At 37.6% G+C, this 16,535-nt stretch overlaps 1 long non-coding RNA gene across 1 annotated transcript in view; it reads left to right on the forward strand.

Annotated features, from left to right (window-relative positions):
* The first annotated feature begins 3,939 nt into the window (after positions 1–3,939).
* The window catches only part of LOC134960727 (uncharacterized), a 67,045-nt gene continuing 54,449 nt past the window's right edge, over positions 3,940–16,535 (forward strand). The window contains exons 1-3 of the long non-coding RNA XR_010187813.1: positions 3,940–4,021; positions 4,112–4,192; positions 4,480–4,625. This is a non-coding gene — a long non-coding RNA (uncharacterized LOC134960727). The remainder of the gene's footprint in view (positions 4,022–4,111; positions 4,193–4,479; positions 4,626–16,535) is intronic.

Below are 16,535 nucleotides of genomic sequence, written 5' to 3' on the forward strand. Positions count from 1 at the left end.
TGGGGGGGGTAATGATTAATGTGGCAAATGGGGGGGGGTGTAATGATTAATGCAGTGTGTGTGTGTAATGAAAGTACAGCATATAGGAGGAATGTAGTGTAGTGTATAAAAGGGGGTGTAATGACTTGGTGCAGCATATAGGGGGGATGTAGTGCAGCATATTGGGGGAGGGGGATGTAGTGCAGAGTATGGGGGGGTGTAACGACTTAGTGCAGCATATACAGTAGGGGGATGTAGTGCAGCATATTGTAGTGATGTGGTGTAGCGATGTAGTGCGGCATGTAGGAGGACGTAGTGATGTAATATAGTGATGTAGTGCAGTGTATTAGGGGCGTGTACTGATAAAGTGCAGCATATTGGGGGGAGGGTGTAGTGTAGTGGTCTAGTGCAGTGTATAGGAAGGCGTACTGTAGTGATGTAATGTAGCGATGTACTGCGGTGGTGTAGTGCAGCAAAGTATTGTAGCCTATGGGGGGTGTAGTGCATTGATGTTGTGTAGTGGGGAACGCGCTGCTGTGGAAGGGGCATGCCAGTGAGACACTGCAAGCACACAATGAGGATTGTTTGAGAAAGGGGGGTTCCCCTTGGTGTCTTGCTTAGGGCCCCATGAAGTCTAAATCCGCCTCTGCTCTGCCTCTGTCTCCTTTAGTGATTCCCGCAGCGGTGATCGGCGCTGCCAGCAGCACCTATAGATAGAGAGTGCTGCTCAACAAAGCTCTCCTGTGCTACGGCTGAGAGGAGCTTCGGGCACCCGGCGTCAGGGGAAGCGGTAGAACCGGCAGTGGCGGCAGGCACTAAACAGCAATGCACAAAGGATTTTTCTCTATTGGGCGCCGGGCGGCCTTTACACTCTTCTCACCGGGGCTGACCTACACTCTGCTGTGCTCCCAGTTCCAGCGCCGCTGCCTCCTTTTTCAGTGTTCCCAGCTTAACAGGACTTCAAGGGGCAGGCTCCGGCTCAATGAAGGCAGCAAAAATGGACAGACCCTTGCAGCGCTGACTTCAGGTTACCTGCCCCCTCCTGTTCTATATATCGTGTATATTATATATATATATATATATATATATATATAAAATATACAAAATACTGTCATATATCTATGTGTATATATCTATCTTATACTGTGTGCCTCCCTATATATATACTATAGGGAGGCACACAGTATAAGATAGACATGTACACATAGATATATGACAGTATGTTTGTGTGTGTATATATATATATATATATATATATAAAGAAGGTAGTTACTGCTTTATTAAAGGCACTCCGGTGCACAGGTAGCATAATCAGCATGAATCCATATCAGTATCAGCAACGGCACTCAGAGTTGGCATGAGGCAAAGAAGATTTGTATTGGACAAGCGTTTTCAGGGCATGCGCCATGTAATCAAGACCACACAATTATTATTTATGTTGTTTTAATAACAGTTTGCATGCCCTGAAAACGCTTGTCTAGTACAAATCTTCTTTGTCTCATGTCAACTCCGAGTGCCGTTACTGATATGGATTCATAAATATATAATCTGGAAAACCCCCTTTACAAATTCTGCGTTTGCCCCTGCTGTGTGTGGTGTGCGCTCAGCTCTTCTGCTGCTGAGCGCACCCACAACCTGCACCAACGCAGCACCTTCTCCCCTGGCCCAATCAGATGCTTTGCCTCCCTCCTACCTGCAAGGGAGAGACGTGATGACGTCTTTCCCAACTGTCTCCCACAGCGCCCCGTGCCACGAGTTGCTGCGGCATTCGGGCGGGCAGTCAGGGAGCATTCAGTCCAGCTGAGCTCACACTGACCACTGCAGCAGCACCCCAGCCTGCAGCTTCCCGTCCCTCATTAGGCTTCGCCGCTGGTCTTCCCCTGTGTCTGCAGCATTTAGGCTGGAGGGAAGTCAGTATAAAATCAATATCTCTCTCTCCATCCCTCTCTCCCCCAGGGTAATGTGTAAAAGGTGACTCTACCTTCTGTAATGTGTAAAAGGTGACTCTACCTGCTGTACTGTGTCTAAGGGAGCTCTGCCTGTTGTAATGTGTAAAATGGGGCTCTACCTGCGGTAATGTGTGTAAGTGGTGGTACTGTTCAGTGTAATTTGAATAATGGAGACTACTGTGCAGCATAGTATGAATTGGCATAATTTTGTAGCCACGCCCCTTCCCATGAAGCCACGCCCCTATATGGGGGGCGCCGTTGCTGCTTCTTGCACACAGCGCTAAAATGTCTAGTTACGGCACTGCCCTATGTGATTATAGAAATCTTGTAAGTGACCACTAATGAACAATAGGTAGATGCCATATTGTAGTATTAGTGCTAGAGTTACAAGCGCCAGCTGTATCCATTAGTGAACACCATAGCTGATAGTTAAACCAATTAATATTGTTATTCATATACAGATGGGTTATATGGTGCCAAAGAACAGTTCATCAAGTTAAAATATATCATATTAAGTTAGTATATTAATCTGACAGTGAACATTAACCATTTTTAATGTCTACAATAGTATACAGACTCACAATATTGATTTGGGTCCTATTATCCTATTAAAGAAGTGAGGCAATAGTGTTACAAGCGCCAGCTGTATTCATTAGTGAACACCATTGCTGCTAGTTAAACCAATTAATATTGTTATTATATACAGATGGGTTATATGGTGCCAAAGAACAGTCCATTAAGTTAAAATACATCATATTAAGTTAGTATATTAATCTGATAGCGAACATTAATCATTTGTAATGTCTACAATAGTATACAGACTTACAATGCTGATTTGGGCCCTATTATCCAATTAAGGAAGTGAGGCAATAGTGTGTCTCTATAAAAACCTAGGAAGTAACCACACCTAACATGCAGCATTTGCTAGAAAGACAGATTCTGACACAGTGTCTACAAGTAAGTAAAAAAGCTCTTTGTGGATATTTTTGGTCAATCTTTTTTGTATTTATTGTATTATAAAAGTTGTATGTGGCCAAAAGAACTTTGTTTCCAAGTAATTGGCATTGTAAAGTATGATAATCTGTTAAAAACTTTATATGAGAAGTATATAGGAATCACTGAAGTGGTATATCATTTGTGTAGCAGTGAATTCCTTTAGGATTGCATAGTATATAATATTATATGGAATGTTATATGTGGGAGATATGTCACTATAACATTATATATAGATTAGAATATACATCCTAAATGTCCACATGTTTTAATTATAATATTATATATAAATTAGAGTAATATTTATATGTTCTAATTAGGACAACATTACTATATCTGTGGATGGAAACTGACTATTCCCTAGTACTAGAAATGTCTGAGTGGGTATGTATTAACTTTGCAAATATTAGTTCCATCAGTAATAGACTTTCATTTTTTCAATTAAAACTATGGGGGTCATTCCGAGTTGTTCGCTCGCAAGGCGATTTTAGCAGAGTTGCTCACGCTAAGCCGCCGCCTACTGGGAGTGAATCTTAGCATCTTAAAAATGCGAACGATGTATTCGCAATATTGCGATTACACACCTCGTAGCAGTTTCTGTGTAGCTTCAGACTTACTCGGAATCTGCGATCAGTTCAGTGCTTGTCGTTCCTGGTTTGACGTCACAAACACTCCCAGCGTTCGCCCAGACACTCCTCCGTTTCTCCGGCCACTCCTGCGTTTTTTCCGGAAACGGTAGCGTTTTTTGCCACACGCCCATAAAACGGACTGTTTCCGCCCAGTAACACCCATTTCCTGTCAATCACATTACGATCGCCAGAACGATGAAAAAGCTGTGAGTAAAACTACTAAGTACATAGCAAATTTACTTGGCGCAGTCGCAGTGTGAACATTGCGCATGCGCATTAAGCGGAAAATCGCTGCGATGCGAAGATTTTTACCGAGCGAACAACTCGGAATGAGGGCCTATATGAAAAAGATAGGTATTATTAAACTAAATAAAAAATGAATTATATATTCTCTAGAGATCAAGCCTACAGCGATTTCTGACATGGAGTAATTCACCTATAATTTACGTTTAGAGATAAGACATCAAAACGGTAGGCTCCCCCCTCTTTTTGGTCTAATACCTATATGCATATATTTATGTAGAGAATAGTACTGATGATGTCATTTAAATTACAAATCAGGATCATAGAGTTTCCTATCAGAATCCACGACCATTATGAATGTCATTGTGTAGATCTACTCTCAAATACATCCTAACATTGGTACGTATACTTGTAATAATCAGATGTTATAATTGAAAATTAAAATAAAAAATCTCAAAATAATATGATTTAATACAAATTTTTGTTTAAGTAGTTATAGTCAATATCCCCTTTGACTTATGTTATGGTAACCGGTTGTTACAAATTCCTCCTATCAAATACTGTAAAATGTAGTACGACCATTATTGAACACCATGATGGAGCAAGTAAAAACACCAAATGTCTGAGATTTGTTGTATTATGCATTTTATTGATTCTAAACATGTTGTACAATTGTTTTTTGAAAGCTATATACCCCTGAAGAAGTCCAACTTAAAGGACGAAACGCGTTGGGAGATATAAACGACCTGAAAATATACAGTGGATCTTTTTTGTGAGCACACTCCCGTAAAGGCAAAGTGCATGAACATCCAGTCTCTGTATCAATAGACAGGTCTTGTTGATATTATTCATTGTATTATGCTGTTTGGGTTTTATGTAAATGTTTTATATGTACATTTGAATACATTTTAAAAATATAAAATATATCGACATAGGTGTTTTAAGAAAAGGGACATTAGGTCCATAGAGGATCATTTTAAAATATATCCTGAGTATATTGGCGCACCTAAGGAATTTATTGTGATATATATATATATATATATATATATATATGTATGTATGTATTGTAGAAAAAGTATAAGACCTTTATCGCGCTATAGATATAAAGCTACACCGAGGGGAAGTACCCCCTTTTAGACGGGGTACAATGGTTAAGAATAAGAGAGGTAAAGTTTCCCCAGGGAGCTGGTGATTCTCTTTGGTATATCAAAAACTGTCACTTATAATGAAAATTCATAAGAAATAGACTTATTTATTTAATAAAATACAGTAAAATAAGCTGTATCACAATAATATGTCCAAAGTGACAATCAACAAAGTTTCATACAAATATTTGTGTTGGTAACAATTCACTTCAGTCACATATCAACATGATGATTGATCTTCCTTGAAGATAAGACAAAAACCGCTGTCTTAATCCAACGCGTTTCGTCCTACGGACTTCATCAGGGGTTATATTTATAATCTAAACAATGTAGAAAGCATTTCATAAATATATCGTTTTGTTTATCTGCAGTGTACTCATGTTAATTGCAGTTACAATGTATACATACCAAAGGATCACAGTATGGATAAGCAACTTAGCGTATCTTCAAAGATAAATAAAAACACTTTAAAGCGATATTGAACTAGATCACCACATGGGATATCTGTAAATTCAAATAATGGCAGGATAAGAATATATATGTGGAGGATAACAACTGAATGATAGACAAATGGGGTTTCCTTTGATAGATCAAATTTGACCTATTTGGTCTGTGTTAACATTACAAACCAAGTTAGTTAAATTATATAGTTAAATTATTATAGGAATTTATTATATTCATCATTTATAAGCTAGATGGAACTGTTAGAAAAATTTATCATATTCATCATTTATAAACTAAAATGGGGGACGTATCATATTCAAATGATATATTTATACATACCAATTCAGCAGATAATTAGATGTAATTCATTCTACTGAGCCAAATTATGTTTGGAGATTTCTGAGAGCAATTGTATTTAAACCTATAATGGAAAACACATTTCCAATATTATATGGGTATGATATATACTTAAAAATGCTGACCCATAATTTTTCATACATACCAATTGCGTTGAAAAATAGCTCACAGAGCAGCTTTTCACTTAATCACATCCAAACGCGGATTTTACACAAGGCAGAAAACTGTAATTATACCTATGATGGAGCAGAATGTATAAATAAGGGAATAAAGATATGGATACATAAATAATTCTGATCAGCTCAAGCTCTAGTCAGAATTAATGTTTTAGGAAGGTGTTAATCATTATCAAAAATATACTGAAGGGTTCTACCAGAATTTATTCGTATCTGATTTAGAATGGCAAAAAGATATATAAACCCTTTTTATCTAAATATTAAATAATGTGTTAAAAATAGATTTCCGAACATCCAGGACTATTTATCAGATGTGTATTATCATGTTCACATTTAGAAGCTATATATTATGAGAAAAATGCTGTAGATCAACTGAAAAGTGGATTTTGGATTATCTATATATATATATATATATATATATATATATATATATATATATATATCCTTATTATCAAAGCCACAAGATTTTTTTCGGGCTAGTATTTAAATCCACACATTCTAATTATTAACATCATTTATAATTACACACAAATAAAATATAGAAGACCATGAGATCAGTATGCTTACCTCTCTGCAATCAGTAATGCTCCTAGCTGCTGCACAAATTTGGACTGAAATGGCTGGGTTATTTAAACCCCACTACCCGTGACATCACTTCCTTTAATTCAATTATCTATTTAGAGTGTAAAAGGATTATTTAACCTACATAATAGATACTGTGTACTAAATTCACTTAGGCAAAATTTAAGTACTTGTTACCACGGGGCCAATACTATAAAACAATGAGCCTTTTCGGAGGTGGAGAGATTAATTAAATAATTGCGTTCCACAGCCATTGCGGCGTGCGTTCCACCGTCGCTTATGTGCTTCCTGTAATTGTAGAGCTCGGCTGTGAAGCCGCGCCAAGCGGCGATGCTCTGTGACTCAGTGCACCATGGCAACCGATTGTAGCCTTGACGCGCTTCCGCCTTCCGGCGCGTCATGCGTTTCAGTATTCATGGACTTCCTGCATATGCGTTCCAACCAGTGTGTGTGAATTGTGTTGTGTACAACTAGGTTGTTAATACATTAAAGGTGTGAACGAACCATTATCATTTCAGGCAAGACAATTTGAGTAATTTATATAGTTACCGTACATATATGTTACCTATGGGTTTAATTCACATTTGCTTAAAGGGCCACTATATTAAGAGTCCATGATAGACCTAAATGTAACTAGTCAATATTTAAGAAAAAAACAACAATATTATTTAAACCTTAATGTGAATTGTTTAATAGTGCACTTATTAAATATTGGTTATGATTAAATATGGTCAATTACATAACTATGACCCTATTGGTCAAATGCATTTATTCCAGGTCACCTATAATTAATTGTGATCTAAATGTATTTAAATCCTAAATGAAAATCTAATCCTTCGTGTCATTTTCCTATACAATTAAACCTTATTGTGATTCTTCAATAGTGCATATATTTAATTACTTCTATTATTATATCATAATAAATTGTGATCAATTAAATGAATATATCCTATTAATTAACGCAATAGGATTGTGTATCAATCATATTAAAGTGTCTCACATAACATATTGATATAACCTCCTATAATTCAATATGGTACAGATGTGTTTAACTCATTTTAATCCCAATTAAAATCGTTAATAAATCCTTACTATTCTGTGGTTGCTATTTTAAACCACCTGTGATTTAGTGTATTTCATTGTTTTCATTGTTTAATCCCTTTACCCCTAGATTTGATGGTCGTAGATTAATTCCAATTTAAACTATGTGATACCCTTAACATTATATGATTACTATCTGAAATAATTTATCCATTCATTAACCAAACCCATATGGCTGAGGCATCTATAATAATGGGATGTTATACGGATGCCCATGGTAATATGGAGAGTACCTGGCATATAATCTCATGGTTCTCTATTTACAACACCATGCATATTTACATAAATCGCACCATAATATACTCGAGTATCTAACACAGAATCATGCCTTTACATACATATATTTGCAGTATGAGCATATGTCAATCAACATCTATTTACTGCAACTTCATGGTCGCCTTATATTGCTCTAGTTTCCTTAAACACTTTGCTGATATTTATTCTTTCGAAAAAGAGATGAAAACAGAAAAGAAGAAAGAGAGCCTCAAATCATGGGTGTAAACTTCGACTGATGTTTCATGATATAACAAGATCTATAAGAAAGAAACAATATCAATGCCCTCGTTATGGCCAATGGGAGACTGGGTGTTTAGAGTGTAGATCCAAAACGTTTCACGTTTGGCCAAAGTGAGTTCTCGACTGCTACCTCTTGTATCAACTGGTATAAATTCCAGCACCGTGAAAGAAAAATTCTCCCTGCAGACTACGGAATTATGTTTTTCTCCATAGTGTCTAGCCAAACTATGAGTGGTCATCTTATTTTTTATATTTCTCATATGCTCTTGCACCCTGATCTTAATTGCTCTTTTTGTCTTCCCTACATATGACATATTGCAACTACAGGTAATCCTGTATATTACAAATTCCGTGTTGCAATTGACCAAATGATGTAATTTATATGTTCTTCCTGTATCTAACTTATGTTCAAAAGGTTTACGTCCCATATATTTGCAGCATATGCACCTTGAGCATGGAAAACAACCCTTGGTGGGGATAAGGGAATTCATTTGAGATTTTTGAATGTCAGGACCAACCATTCTACTTGATGCTATTTTACTTTTCAAATTCGGGGCCCTTTGGAAAACTATATCAGGTTTTCTTGGTAAAGTGGGGCCTAAAATCGGATCCTTTAGTAAGATACCCCAATGGCGATCCATAATCTTTCTGATGGTATGGTTCTCACGATTATACTGAGTTACAAATGGTCGAACAGGTCGTCTGTTATTTTCAGATCCTCTAATACGAGGCTGTAACATCTGTTCTCTGTTCTTCACCGAAGCTCTGTTCAAGAGGTGGTAGAAAAAAGCCCCAAAAAAAGAAAGGCATTATTCAACCAAGAGAAACCCAGACAGGGATCATCAATAGTGCAGAGAGACAGCTGTCAACAGCGGAAAACTCATTATTGATGAAAGGTCTCAAGTTTGCACCAGACTCTCATGTAAATAAATTTAGTTTATTTATAGACCTTAATAAGTACATAAGAAAACTTACGATTCAAAGACAATTCCTCAAGAACCCACCTTATATAAGATCAAACCATGAAAGGGAACCATTGGTAAAATTGCCTTCTAAATTCTACCCAGTGGAATCGAGAGGTAGCAATCTTGATATATTTTATGAATCGGTGAAAGATGACTTTAAACAAATGAAAATACAGAATAATAAGTATTGAACCAATCTTAGTACACAAGAGAAAGGAGCACTAAAGTCACTAGTTAAAGATCAAAGTATTGTCATCAAGAGTGCCGATAAAGGAGGGGCAGTAGTTCTACAAACCAAAGTAGCATATATGGATGAAGCCTCGAGGATTCTTGATGATGGCTTCACATATGTAGAATTACCATCCAATCCTATTGTCCAATATCAAGAAGAACTCAAAGGCCTACTCCTTAAAGCTCTGGATGAAAACTTGATTTGTAGAGAGGAGTTTGATTACTTATATGTAAAATTTCCCATAATTCCAACGTTCTATCATATCCCGAAGGTACATAAAAATAAAGCTACACCACCTGGGTGTCCTATAGTAGCAGGGATCAATTCTTTGACGTCCAATCTGTCACACTTTTTGGACTTGAAACTGCAACCATATGTAGTAAAGCTCACCTCTTATCTGAAAGACTCAACAAGTGTATTACATAAATTGGAATCGTTCGTCTGGTCGGAGGAATTATGCTGGTTAACCGTGGATGTTCAGGCATTATACTCTTGTATTCCTCACATTAAAGGTCTTGAAGCTGTTAAGAAGACACTCTCAGCGGATCCAGATAAATCCACCAAGGAGATTGAATTTCTTTTGGATAGTATAACATTTATACTTAATCACAACTATTTTGAATTCAATAAGAAATTCTATTTACAACAACAAGGGACCGCGATGGGGACTAAATTTGCCCCATCGTACGCAAACATCCTTATGGGAGTCTGGGAAGACCTATTTGTATATAATTCAAGGTATTCCAACAATATATTATTCTATCAGAGATATATTGACGACCTTCTATTTATCTGGAAAGGAGATACAGACAGTATTACGGATTTCATTTCATATATACACATGAATGATTTCAACCTAAAATTTACCTATAAGGTGGACTCTAAGAAAATTGATTATTTAGATTTGGTTCTAATAGGTGAACCTGAAGAAACAGTCAAAACTAAAACCCACTTCAAAGAGGTGGATGCCAATAGTTATATACCACAGTCCAGCTGTCACCACCCAGCATGGAAAAGAGGGGTCCCATTTGCACAATTTGTACGCTTGAGACGTAATTGTAGTAACATCAATGATTACTGGGAACAAGCAACTATATTACAGAAAAGATTTATGGAAAGAGGATATGCTCAGGACTTAATTTATGAAGCCATGAACAGAGCTTCGGTGAAGAACAGAGAACAGATGTTACAGCCTCGTATTAGAGGATCTGAAAATAACAGACGACCTGTTCGACCATTTGTAACTCAGTATAATCGTGAGAACCATACCATCAGAAAGATTATGGATCGCCATTGGGGTATCTTACTAAAGGATCCGATTTTAGGCCCCACTTTACCAAGAAAACCTGATATAGTTTTCCAAAGGGCCCCGAATTTGAAAAGTAAAATAGCATCAAGTAGAATGGTTGGTCCTGACATTCAAAAATCTCAAATGAATTCCCTTATCCCCACCAAGGGTTGTTTTCCATGCTCAAGGTGCATATGCTGCAAATATATGGGACGTAAACCTTTTGAACATAAGTTAGATACAGGAAGAACATATAAATTACATCATTTGGTCAATTGCAACACGGAATTTGTAATATACAGGATTACCTGTAGTTGCAATATGTCATATGTAGGGAAGACAAAAAGAGCAATTAAGATCAGGGTGCAAGAGCATATGAGAAATATAAAAAATAAGATGACCACTCATAGTTTGGCTAGACACTATGGAGAAAAACATAATTCCGTAGTCTGCAGGGAGAATTTTTCTTTCACGGTGCTGGAATTTATACCAGTTGATACAAGAGGTAGCAGTCGAGAACTCACTTTGGCCAAACGTGAAACGTTTTGGATCTACACTCTAAACACCCAGTCTCCCATTGGCCATAACGAGGGCATTGATATTGTTTCTTTCTTATAGATCTTGTTATATCATGAAACATCAGTCGAAGTTTACACCCATGATTTGAGGCTTTCTTTCTTCTTTTCTGTTTTCATCTCTTTTTCGAAAGAATAAATATCAGCAAAGTGTTTAAGGAAACTAGAGCAATATAAGGCGACCATGAAGTTGCAGTAAATAGATGTTGATTGACATATGCTCATACTGCAAATATATGTATGTAAAGGCATGATTCTGTGTTAGATACTCGAGTATATTATGGTGCGATTTATGTAAATATGCATGGTGTTGTAAATAGAGAACCATGAGATTATATGCCAGGTACTCTCCATATTACCATGGGCATCCGTATAACATCCCATTATTATAGATGCCTCAGCCATATGGGTTTGGTTAATGAATGGATAAATTATTTCAGATAGTAATCATATAATGTTAAGGGTATCACATAGTTTAAATTGGAATTAATCTACGACCATCAAATCTAGGGGTAAAGGGATTAAACAATGAAAACAATGAAATACACTAAATCACAGGTGGTTTAAAATGGCAACCACAGAATAGTAAGGATTTATTAACGATTTTAATTGGGATTAAAATGAGTTAAACACATCTGTACCATATTGAATTATAGGAGGTTATATCAATATGTTATGTGAGACACTTTAATATGATTGATACACAATCCTATTGCGTTAATTAATAGGATATATTCATTTAATTGATCACAATTTATTATGATATAATAATAGAAGTAATTAAATATATGCACTATTGAAGAATCACAATAAGGTTTAATTGTATAGGAAAATGACACGAAGGATTAGATTTTCATTTAGGATTTAAATACATTTAGATCACAATTAATTATAGGTGACCTGGAATAAATGCATTTGACCAATAGGGTCATAGTTATGTAATTGACCATATTTAATCATAACCAATATTTAATAAGTGCACTATTAAACAATTCACATTAAGGTTTAAATAATATTGTTATTTTTTCTTAAATATTGACTAGTTACATTTAGGTCTATCATGGACTCTTAATATAGTGGCCCTTTAAGCAAATGTGAATTAAACCCATAGGTAACATATATGTACGGTAACTATATAAATTACTCAAATTGTCTTGCCTGAAATGATAATGGTTCGTTCACACCTTTAATGTATTAACAACCTAGTTGTACACAACACAATTCACACACACTGGTTGGAACGCATATGCAGGAAGTCCATGAATACTGAAACGCATGACGCGCCGGAAGGCGGAAGCGCGTCAAGGCTACAATCGGTTGCCATGGTGCACTGAGTCACGGAGCATCGCCGCTTGGCGCGGCTTCACAGCTGAGCTCTACAATTACAGGAAGCACATAAGCGACGGTGGAACGCACGCCGCAATGGCTGTGGAACGCAATTATTTAATTAATCTCTCCACCTCCGAAAAGGCTCATTGTTTTATAGTATTGGACCCGTGGTAACAAGTACTTAAATTTTGCCTAAGTGAATTTAGTACACAGTATCAATTATGTATGGTAAATAATCCTTTTACACTCTAAATAGATAATTGAATTAAAGGAAGTGATGTCACGGGTAGTGGGGTTTAAATAACCCAGCCATTTCAGTCCAAATTTGTGCAGCAGCTAGGAGCATTACTGAATGCAGAGAGGTAAGCATACTGATCTCATGGTCTTCTATATTTTATTGGTGTGTAATTATAAATGCTGTTAATAATTAGAATGTGTGGATTTAAATACTAGCCCGAAAAAATCTTGTGGCTTTGATAATAAGGATATATATATATATAGATAATCCAAAAGCTTATAAATGATGAATATAATAAATTCCTATAATAATTTAACTATATAATTTAACTAACTTGGTTTGTAATGTTAACACAGACCAAATAGGTCAAATTTGATCTATTAAAGGAAACCCCATTTGTCTATCATTCAGTTGTTATCCTCCACTCCTCCTCATATATATTCTTATCCTGCCATTATTTGAATTTACAGATATCCCATGTGGTGATCTAGTTCAATATCGCTTTTTAAGTGTTTTTATTTATCTTTGAAGATACGCTAAGTGGCTTATCCATACTGTGATCCTTTGGTATGTATACATTGTAACTGCAATTAACATGAGTACACTGCAGATAAACAAAACGATATATTTATGAAATACTTTCTACATTGTTTAGATTATAAATATAACCCCTGATGAAGTCCGTAGGACGAAACGCGTTGGTTTAAGACAGCGGATTTTGTCTTATTTTCAAGGAAGATCAATCATCATGTTGATATGTGACTGAAATGAATTGTTACCAACACAAATATTTGTATGAAACTTTGTTGATTGTCACTTTGGACATATTTTTGTGATACAGCTTATTTTACTGTATTTTATTAAATAAATAAGTCTATTTCTTATGAATTTTCATTATAAGTGACAATTTTTGATATACCAAAGAGAATCACCAGCTCCCTGGGGAAACTTTACCTTTCATATATGTATGTATGTATGTATGTATGTATGTATGTATAATATACGCCAAACTTGTCTCTTTAAAATAAATAGTTGTGCTCAGAATGTGGTAACAGCCGTTAGTATTGGTTAGTATCACCACAGCCAGAATAGAGTACTATGTTGTGCTAGTACTATTTAATATTACTATGTAATGTTGACACAACAACAGTAAGATAGTCAGTACTGGCTCATGGTTATGAGTCACAAGTGTAGTCCTGTCACGACTGTGTTTGTCTTTGGAACTGGACTAGGAATTTTGGCTGGAATGAAGTCTGAGGTGGCTACACAGAAGCTCAGAGGCCAGCTATAATTCCTACTCATGAGCTGGAGATAAATGGCAGGTAGAGACTACATACCACACAGGTTGGACAGTTAGAAGAACTGGATCTGTCACCAATAGGGAGTTGACAGATTGGTGCCACCGCAGAGCCGGCAACAGAAATCTTGGGGCCCAATGGGTCCACATTATTGGTAATAACTAGGTCCAGAATAGTTTTACCTCTAGTTGGGCCTTCGACTAATTGAGTCAAGTATTGATCCTTTAATATATTTAAGAACCTGCTGCTCCTAGTTTTTACACATGAATCTTTACTCCAATTTATATCAGGCTAGTTAAAATCCCCTAACACTAGGATGTCCCCCATTCCCGCAGCTTTTTCAATTTGCTGTTAGAATTTTTCCTCGTCATGTATGCTAATATCCGGTTGCTTGTAGCACGTGCCAATGACTAGATTCTTTGCTTCTGTGCCCCCACTTGTGATCTCAACCCATAGCGACTCCACGTTATCTCCAGTCCCCTTGTAAATACTATCTATTGAGTTTGGTTTTAGAGATGGTTTAACAAAGAGACGTACCCCTTCTCCCCTTTTGGTAGTCCTATACCTCCTGAAAAGAGAATATCGCTCAAAATTCACAACCCAGTCATGAGAATCATCCCACCATGTTTCCGTAATACCTATAATATCATACTGAGACTTTGATACAAGCCATTCCAATTCCCCATTTTACCTGATAGGCTTCTTGTGTTGGCAAGCATACATTTTAAATTAGCATCTCTCTTGCCCGTTTGTTTTAATGGTATCTTATCTATAGTTACAAGTGCCTGTCTAGAATTACACTTACCAACTGTTATTCTACTCCCTCCCTTTCCACCCCATCATACTTAATACAGCCTTCCTCACTACTATCTCTATTTGACCTATTAAGACTTCCCCCTTCCCCTGATGTTAGTATCTTCCCTTATGCTATGTACTTTATTTTCTATATACTGTACCGTATTGTTGAGGCAAATTCGTCATTAGGTAGTAAATTGGGAATATCTTGGGCAATACCTGTGTCAGTAATTCCTGTGTCAATACCCATGCAAATAGCCTTGCCGGCTGATCTTTCACTGCCCCTTCTCCACCCTCAAATTGTTCACTTCCCCCATCCTTGCTGTTCTCACTATTTGACCCCTAGCTTAATTTATCTATACACATATAAATATGTATATCTCTCCTTCCTCCCCCACACACATCATAGTCTGTGTCTCCCTCTCTTCTTCCTCCCACACACCCCACAGTCTGTCTCTCCTCAATGACTCCATGCTGCATTCCCAGCTCCCTCACCCCATCCCAAAGCCCTGTATTTTCTCACGAAGTTACTCTCACCCCAGAGAGACTCACCTGCGCTGCACTCCCAAGTACTTAGACACAAACACCGGACAGCAGGTACCATGCGGCCTTCACACCCACCAGAAGAGGCAGGAACAGGGCATGGGAATCTTGACCAGCGGTGCTGCTGCCATGTCCTTTAACTGCCTGCAACAGAGCTGGACCTGGAAGAGTGGGTGCACAGTCACTCTGTGTGAGAGGCTCCTTTCACTCTGAGGCTGTGCCCACACTGCCTACAGCTCGTTGCCCTATTTGGACAAGATTGCTCACATCTCTGCTGGGCACTAAGTGGCATATTCTTGGGCCCCCTCTGATCCTTGGGACCCAGTACAAGTTTCCCCTTTGACCCCCCACTTTGTCGCCAGACATGGCCACCAGAAATGAACTGGAATACTGGAGCCACCAGGATTGAACCAGAATACTGGAGACACCAGGATTAAACCAGATTACTGGAATCACCAGGATTGAACTGGAATACTGGACACTGGGATTGAACAGGAATACTGGACACTGGTATTGAACTGGAATACTGGAGACCAGGATGAAATCAGAATACTGGACACCGGGATTGACCTGTAATACTGGATACCAGGATTGAACTGGAATACTGGACATCAGAATTGAATTGGAATACTGGAGCCAGAAGTGCAGAGACATGGAAGTTGTAGTCAAAGCAAGTTCAGAAGTCTGCAGGAGCTCAAAGGTCTGGCATACAGCTACAGTAGGCTGAGGACAACATTGCACTGGCCAATGCTGCATGCTGGAAAAGCCCTTATATACCCTTAGCTAGAAGACGATTGGTAAGGGATATCATGTGACTGAACTCTAGAATCCCATTGGTGCTTGGACAGTCACCTGACAGACAACATGCTGTGTGTGGAAGCAGGTGTAATGGGAGCTGTGGGGAGAGAGCTGTTGCAGTGATAGGAAAGCTGCGCCGAGATACTGAAGTTCTGCCATGGAGCCGGAGCATTGAATGAGGAACTAGGTTACTGATCCACTGGCTGCACAGAATAGCATGGTTTGTAAAAACCTACTTATGGTTCTTGCACATGTGCATTGCTGTGATAAGATTCAATGCTGCTGGGTCCTTATACCTGCATGTATTACACTGGACATGTTGATAAAACGTTGTGGAACCTGGTGCTACAAAATTGTTGA

This window comes from Pseudophryne corroboree, chromosome 1, assembly GCF_028390025.1.
Source record: "Pseudophryne corroboree isolate aPseCor3 chromosome 1, aPseCor3.hap2, whole genome shotgun sequence".
In the NCBI taxonomy this organism is placed as follows: Eukaryota; Metazoa; Chordata; class Amphibia; order Anura; family Myobatrachidae; genus Pseudophryne; species Pseudophryne corroboree.